This window comes from Leuciscus leuciscus (assembly GCF_965113295.1).
Source record: "Leuciscus leuciscus genome assembly, chromosome: 20".
In the NCBI taxonomy this organism is placed as follows: domain Eukaryota; kingdom Metazoa; phylum Chordata; class Actinopteri; order Cypriniformes; family Leuciscidae; genus Leuciscus; species Leuciscus leuciscus.
The window spans coordinates 38,939,891-38,948,527 of NC_138744.1; positions in this window are offsets into that span (position 1 = coordinate 38,939,891).

Below are 8,637 nucleotides of genomic sequence, written 5' to 3' on the forward strand. Positions count from 1 at the left end.
TCACGCGAGACTTCCTGACGCAGCGGCCGGCGGCCCGCCGGCTCAAAGTTGCAAGTGCGTATTTTCCGCTCACGGGCACCAGGGGGGTGCAAAACGACCACCATTCAACCCGAAATAAGTAATATAACCATTCCAATGACTCCGAAGCTGTTCAGTTAAGGTAAAAAAAGTTACTTAGTTCACCTTTAATGACCAAACGACTATGAGTTTTAGCGCCCGCCATAGTGTTATTTGATCGCTGAGTAATGTAGATGAACTGCTGCGCTTGTGACAGTCACAGTGCATGTTTAACTGAAAGAACGAGCAGAGAGAGAGACGGTCGCGCGCGCTCTCTCTCTCTCTCTCTTCGGAGCCAGGCGAAAGTGTAAAAAAGACTTCACCGTCTCCAAACTAAGCGCTGTCTTGCTCTCTCTCCCTCGCACATATTAATCAAAATAAATCGACACGGTGGTAAAAGGTCGGAAGACCAAAGTTTCATGTGGAGCATTCGGAGATTTTTTTTTCTTCCTCAATTACCGCTGGGTGTGAATTGTGCTAAATAAGTTGTTGCCTTATCTTCTCTGAAAAGCGTCCCAGACATTCAGCTGACATAAAACAACACTTTAATTAAACGAAAAAAACTATCCAGTGATGAAATGTTTTCTGTGTTGACACAAATCGTGGATGTCCATGTCCTAACTGCTGGGATAATCACACAACGCGCACGACACGTCCAATTCGCAAACTAATTACTCCTTTGAACGATTCATTTTAATGAATGGACAACTGATCTTTCCCAACAGTGAACTCAGGAGACGTTTGAATCAGTAACACTTTACAATAAAGTTCTATTTATTACATAAATTACATAAAAAGTACAGTTTGCTTACTCAAGCTTAAGCTTTAAAATAAATAAAACCCCTTGTTTTTTTTTGAAAAGCATATGACTACATTTTTCCACACAGTGCTATCAAGAATCGATAAGAGAATCGTTAAAGAATCGGATCGATAATCAGAATCGTCAGTGGCATTATTATTATTGATAAAATCGTATTATTTCCCATCTCTATGTGAAGACGGTAAAATTATAATCAAACATTAAAGAACATAGGCCTACATGTTTTTAAAAGTTTTTTTAAGAGTTAAAAGTTTAAAATATTTTGCTAACATGAAGGCTTGTCACTGTCAGTCTTTTTACCTCAGTGCAAAACTAGGGAATGCAGATTAAGACCATCAGCATGCATTGATTAATCCCATGGCATGTAGAAAAAAAAACAAAAAAAACAAAAATAAAAAATGTTTGCACCAAATCATGCTGGTGCGACCAACTGAGAAAGTTGGTAGCACCAGTGCAAGTGGGTCTTGAGATTGATTATACTTGTCTAGGTGGGTCCTAGAACGAAAAAGTTTGGGAACCCCTGTACTACAGTATCGCATCAGGCAGTGCACTGTAGTCTCACTGAGGAAAAATTCGATTCATTCATTGCATAGAACAGGGGTGATCTGACGTGTACGCAGACTGGTGCATAGATATATACACACTAGATGTCGCCTTGTCTACGGCAGTTCATTGGAACGAATGTCTTTAAGGCGACATCTAGTGTATATATCTATGCACCAGTCTGCGTACACGTCAGATCAGATCACTTGGACATGGCTGTGTATAAGAGGTAAAAACGATATAAATACTGTTCGTTTTCTCACACAAACCGCTCATTTCGTGTCTTAGGCCATCAATGTGTACTTACGATGGGGAATTGTTTAATTTGGACGACGGGGAATTGTTTTAATTTGGACTCTGTGCTTGCTCTTTGAGACAGTGACCATCGACCTGCATTATATGACTGACAGACAAGAACGGTTTGACCTAAAAATATCAAAATTGAAACTACTGCGGAAAAAAAGACACCTACATCTTGGATGCCCTTGAGGTAAGCTAAAACATACCAAAAATTAATTTCAAAGTGAACTATCCCTTTAAAGGTTACGTCCGTGGATCACGGCTGAACGCGTCTTCTCCACACTCACTTACAAACAAACATTTATTTTTCGCCTATTGTGCGTCTACTCTACACCCCACCACAAAAAAAAAAAAAAAAAAAAAACGGATTATATCCAAGACTTCAGTCATAAATTAGTATTAATATTGATAGCATCACTGGTAGCTTCGTTGCTAACTCACTGTCCATCTGTTAAAATGGCGAATATATCAGATGTAAGTAGTCTACCTTTTGGTGCAGGTGAGGACACATTTGAGCTGCACGCACTGCAGTCTGAGCTGGAAGCTGTTGAGAAACAGATCCACGACCTTTTATTGAGACAGGCCGAGCTGAGAGACCGGTGTTTGGCTCTTGAAACATCACGCGCCGATGCACACAAATCAGTGTTTAACGTTACTAACCCACTGACTCCGACCGCGTCTACTCCGTGCGTTCCTCAGCATCGGTCGCAATCAGCCATGGTCTCGTTCACTCCGGCTCCAACACGCCACCACGAAGCCTGGGTGGTTCCGCAGCGGAAGACGCGAGTCAGGTTTAGACCAAGACTTTCTCCGACCCTCCCGGTTTTCGAATTATCCACACAAAACCGCTTCTCCCCTCTACGCGAAACAGAACGCGATGCTGTGATCATCGGCGATTCCATCGTTCGGCACGTACACGCTACGTTAGGTAAAAGTAAGGTGCACAGTCACTGCTTTCCTGGTGCTCGTGTTTCTGAAATCGCTGCTCGCGTTCCCGAGATCCTGAACGGTGACGAGCGCGTCGGAACTGTGGTCCTGCACGCGGGAGTGAACGACATCAGGCTGCGCCAGACGGAGATTCTGAAGAAAGACTTCAGGAATCTAATCGATACGGTACGCAGCACATCGCCTGAAACAACGATCATTGTGTCAGGACCGCTTCCCACGTACCGACTAGGGCATGAAAAGTTCAGCAGATTATTTGCGCTAAATGAATGGTTAATGTCATGGTGCAATGAGCAGAAACTGCTCTTTGTAAATAATTGGAATCTGTTTTGGGAGCGTCCTAGGCTTTTCCGTGCTGATGGCTTACACCCAAGCAGATTCGGAGCGGATCTTCTGTCAGATAACATCTCCAAAATGTTAAGTACCCTTTGACTAGTAACCAAAAGTCCAAATCATAGTCTCTGCTGCACCAATTCAACTGATATAAATACTAGTGTAGAACATTGCATAGAAACCGTGTCTATTCCTCGTTTAGTGAGATCAAATAATAAATCTAATGCAGGATCTAGGAAAAATCGAATTGTTATTCAACAGAAAATGTTGCTATTAGTAAACAATAACTATTTCTAAAGCTAGGTCTTCTAAACATTAGATCACTCACACCTAAGGCAGTTATTGTAAATGAAATAGTCACAGATAATAGCTTCGATATACTTTGCCTTACTGAAACCTGGCTTAAACCAAATGATTATTTCGGTATTAATGAGTCTACTCCTCCTGGATACTGTTATAAGCATGAGCCCCGTCTGATTGGTTGTGGCGGAGGTGTTGCAACCATTTATAGAGATATTCTAAATGTTACTCAGAAAACGGGTTATAAGTTTATTTCATTTGAAGTACTTGTACTAAATGTTACGCTCTTAGATGTTAGAAAAACATCCCTATTATCTCTAGCCTTGGCTACCGTAAATAGACCGCCAGGGCCTTACGCTGATTTCCTAAAAGAGTTTGCAGATTTTCTCTCAGACCTATTAGTCAATGTCGATAAAGCATTAATTGTTGGAGATTTTAACATACACGTAGATAATCCAAATGATGCGTTAGGAGCTGCGTTTACAGATTTATTAAATTCATTTGGGGTCAAGCAAAACGTCACCGGACCAACACATCGTCTTAATCATACACTCGATTTAATTATATCACATGGAACCGATCCAACCGATATAGATATCATTCCACAAAGTGATGAAGTCACTGATCACTACATGGTAACTTGCATATTACGTACTGCTGTAATATGTCATGCGGCGTCGCGTTATCAACCAGGCAGAACAATCCTCCCATCCACCATAGATAATTTCTCAAATTGCTTATCTAATCTGTCTCAGCTGCTGCCTGAACCCAAACAAACAGATGAACTAGAAGAACTAACTAGCACTATGAGCACCATTCTCTCTAGAACATTGGATGTGGTTGCAGTAGCGTAATTTTAGAGCGTAAATGGAAACAAACTAATTTAGAGGTCTTTAGAATCGCGTGGAAAGACAGTATGTCACGTTATAAAAAGGCCCTAAAAGCGGCCAGGGCTGAGCACCTCCGCAAACTAATAGAAAACAACCAAAACAATCCAAGGTTTTTATTTAACACCGTGGCTAGACTAACAAATAAACAGACGTCACCCGAACAAAATATCCCGTTACAGTTCAGTAGTAATGATTTCATGAACTTCTTCACTGAGAAAATAGAAAGCATCAGAACCACAATTGTAAACGTTCAATCTTCAATCGCGCCTTATAATTCAGCTTCAATTATCACCCCGAAAGAACAATTACAGTGCTTTACAACTATAGAACAAAAAGAGTTCAATAAACTTATCACTACATATAAAACAACAACATGTTTATTAGATCCTATACCAACTAAACTACTGAAAGAAGTGTTACCTGTAGTGGAAGAGCCTCTCCTCAATATTATTAACTCGTATTTATCTTTAGGTCATGTTCCAAGAACATTTAAACTGGCAGTTATAAAACATCTCATTAAGAAACCACAATTAGATCATAATAATCTAGCAAATTATAGACCCATTTCAAATCTTCCATTTATGTCTAAAATATTAGAAAAAGTGGTGTCCGCTCAACTGGGCTCTTTCTTGCAACAAAATGATATCTATGAAAAGTTTCAGTCTGGATTCAGACCGCATCATAGCACTGAAACTGCGCTCGTTAAAATCACAAATGATTTACTTTTAGCTTCTGACCAAGGCTGTATCTCAATACTAGTTTTACTTGATCTTACTGCTGCGTTCGATACTATAGATCACACAATACTCTTAGATCGACTACAAAATTATACTGGTGTTCAAGGACAAGCACTAAGCTGGTTCAAATCATACCTATCTGACCGCTACCATTTTGTCTATTTAAATGGAGAAAAATCGATCATAACTCCAGTAAACTATGGAGTGCCGCAGGGATCTGTGTTAGGCCCTCTGTTATTTTCAATATATATGATGCCACTTGGAAATATTATAAGGAAACTTGGAATTAGTTTCCATTGTTATGCTGATGACACTCAAATATATATTTCATCACGGCCGGATGAAAACGCTAAATTTTCCAAATTGACAGAGTGTGTTAAAGATATAAAAGATTGGATGACGCGTAATTTTCTTTTATTAAATCCAGACAAGACAGAGGTAATGCTTATCGGTTAAAAAAACCGCCCACAAAACCTCGCACAATACAACTTTAACATCACAGGATGTCCTGTTACTTTATCCTCTACAGTAAAAGACCTGGGTGTTATACTCGATTGCAACCTGTCTTTTGAAAATCATATTTCATATGTTACAAAAACAGCCTTTTTCCACCTTAGAAACATTACTAAGCTACGTAATATGCTTTCAGTTTCTGATGCAGAAAAGTTAGTTCATGCATTCATGACCTTGAGACTGGATTACTGTAATGCCTTATTAGCTGGTTGTCCTGCATCCTCAATAAACAAGCTACAGTTAGTCCAAAATGCCGCCGCTAGAGTTCTTACGAGATCAAGAAAATATGATCATATAACACCGATTTTATCATCACTGCATTGGTTACCTATAAAGCTCCGTATTAATTATAAGGTATTGCTACTGACTTATAAAGACCTAAATGGCTTAGCTCCAGTCTATTTAACGGATCTTCTATCACCCTATAATCCATCGCGCTCTTTAAGATCACTAAATTCAAGGCTTTTGGTCATACCTAGGATATCCAGAACCACCAAAGGAGGGAGAGCATTTTCACATTTGGCTCCAAAACTCTGGAATAGTCTTCCTGATACTGTTCGTTGCTCAGACTCGCTCTTCCAGTTTAAAACTAGATTAAAGTCGCATCTCTTCAGCCAGGCATTCATATAATCCTACAGTTCAAACTACAATCCGTCCTCTAGCTCATAAATGCCAGAGGAGAACTGGCCCCCGACTGAGCCTGGGTTCTCCCAAGGTTTTTTTTTCTCTCCATTAGGTCACCTGATGGAGTTTTAGGTCACTTGGAGTTTTTCGGTTCCTTGCCACTGTTGCCTTTGGCTTGCTCAGTTGGGGATATTTAATTTAATTTTATCAATCAATAAATTCCTCTTGAAACAAACTTTGTTGTATTATTTTAATTTAATACTGTGAAGCTTTGATACAATCTGTATTGTGAAAAGCGCTATACAAATAAACAAAAAAAAAATAAAAAATAAAAAAAAAAGATCAATAACATGCATTTAGAAAATAGACAGGTTGACTTTACATTTCAAACCAACTGTAACTGCTGTATGCTTTAATAGCATGCGTGTGTGTGTGTGTGTGTGTGTGTGTGTGTAGCTTTACTGCGTCGCGCCACTGTGCAAACACATCTGGGTCAGCTGCAGGAAGCCCATGATGACCTGAGAGCCGTTCTTCTGATGGAGCCGCACAACACAACTGCACTGGTACACACAGACACAATGCCTCACACTGACCACATGATGGCGCTTTCACATAACACACTTACTGTACATGCATATGAGAGACAGTTCAACCAAAAATCATCATTCTGTCATAATTTACTCGCCTTCATAACATTCAAACCATGAAGAACGTTGGCAGCCAAACAACATTGGACCCCATTACTTTTGTCTGAACACTCCCTATAAACATAACTTGACCTCTGACCTTCAGAAGCTCCTGACAGACAAGACGGAGCATCAGGAGAGACACGACACAGGCAGGAAGATCCTCATTCAGGAGGAGGAAGGTGAGGAAGACGAAGAAGAGGAGGAGGAAGAAGAGGAGGAGGAAGGTGAGGATGAGTGTCTGTGGAAAGACAGAGAAACTCTTAAGTGTGTAAATGTTCTTTGATCATGAACTGTGGGATATCAGAGAGCTGCTGTGTTTGGTTCAGATGCTCAGGAAGAAAGCACACACACACACACACACACACACACAGGCCATCTCTGAACATACAGCAGAAAAAATAAAAATGTAGGGCGGGACTTGGTTCTATGCCTGGCTTGTTGATTGGGTGTTGAGATATGGGCGTGGCTCTCAAAAGTGGAGGCGGGTCTGAATAAGAGCTTACATTGGATTGTAAGAAATGGGCGGAGCTTAAGCAGACAAAATGATCAGAGAAGCGTACGTCAATAGAGAAGTTTGATGTTTTCACTCCAGTTAGGCTAAAAAAGCTGAATTGTAAAACTTGAAAGTTGAATTGATCATGAACAGATGCTGTAGAAGAACGTCTCGCTGTGGTTCCAGAGTTTGAGCTCCTGAAGGACAAGGCAGCGGACCGACACACTCACTGTCTTCAGCTGAAACCAGACCAATGTGCCGTTTACACCAACAGGTACGATTGACATGACTGTGTGTGTGACAGTAGGACACGCAGACAGGTGACACGTGTGTGTGTGTGTGTGTGTGTTTCAGAGCGCTCTGCTACATCAAACCCCAGCGCTTCACTGAAGCCCGGCAGGACTGTGACTCCTCCCTTCAGCTCCAACCCACCAATGAGAAAGCTTTCTATAGACGTGCACTGGCCAATAAGGGCTTGAAGGTGAGTGTGTCACTGTGACGACCTGTTTACCCCTCCAATCATCTTCATTCAAGCAACAACATGAATATTGAGATTATTTTAAAGTCGGCATGAAACGGAAGTTGCGCTGGTCTTTTCTCTCCTATTGTGGCAGATATCAGACTGAAATGCTTCTGGAACAAGAACAAATTTATTATTTTAAATGATTTATCGGTGCACATCATCACTATTGTGTTAAATTCAGAGGTGGGTAGTAACCAAGTACATTTACTTGAGTATTTTTGGGGTAAAATTGTACTTCTAAGAGTAGATTTAACTCGAGTACATTTCTAATGAAAAAAACTGTACTTTTACTTCGTTACGTTGGGCGACGTTCCTCTCGTTACTTTATTTTAATGCAATACATGTTGTTAAATGCGTAGTTCATACCAAGCGCGATGTATCTTTTTTTGGGCATGAGCGATGCTCAATTCACAAATGAATCACTCTTTTGAGTCGATTCTGTTCAAAGACTTCATTAAACAAGTTGGCAGATCTGTCTAAATCGGTTCGCGAATCAGTTTGAATGATCTGTTAAGTTCCCATTCAGTCGGTCTACTCGGTACAACACATGACTATGGGATATCACGCTGTAGCGCCATCTGCTGAAGACACCTTTATTCATGCCTGAAAGGCAAATTACGCATGATGACGTGGGCGGGGCCACAGCATATAAATGCAGTCGTATGCGTCATTACCTTTGTTCTTCAGCTCTTCACCGTTCTGCTAGAACGACAAAGTGTTAAAAGCATAAAGTTTAGCATTGCTAACGAAAGCTAATAAGTCTTTTTCTCAAAAAAAAAAAAATGGCTGAAAACAAGAATTCTCGCCCATGTCCAATGACATGTGGGTACTCGTTGTCTGAAAAAGATACACACAAGCACTGTCCACGCC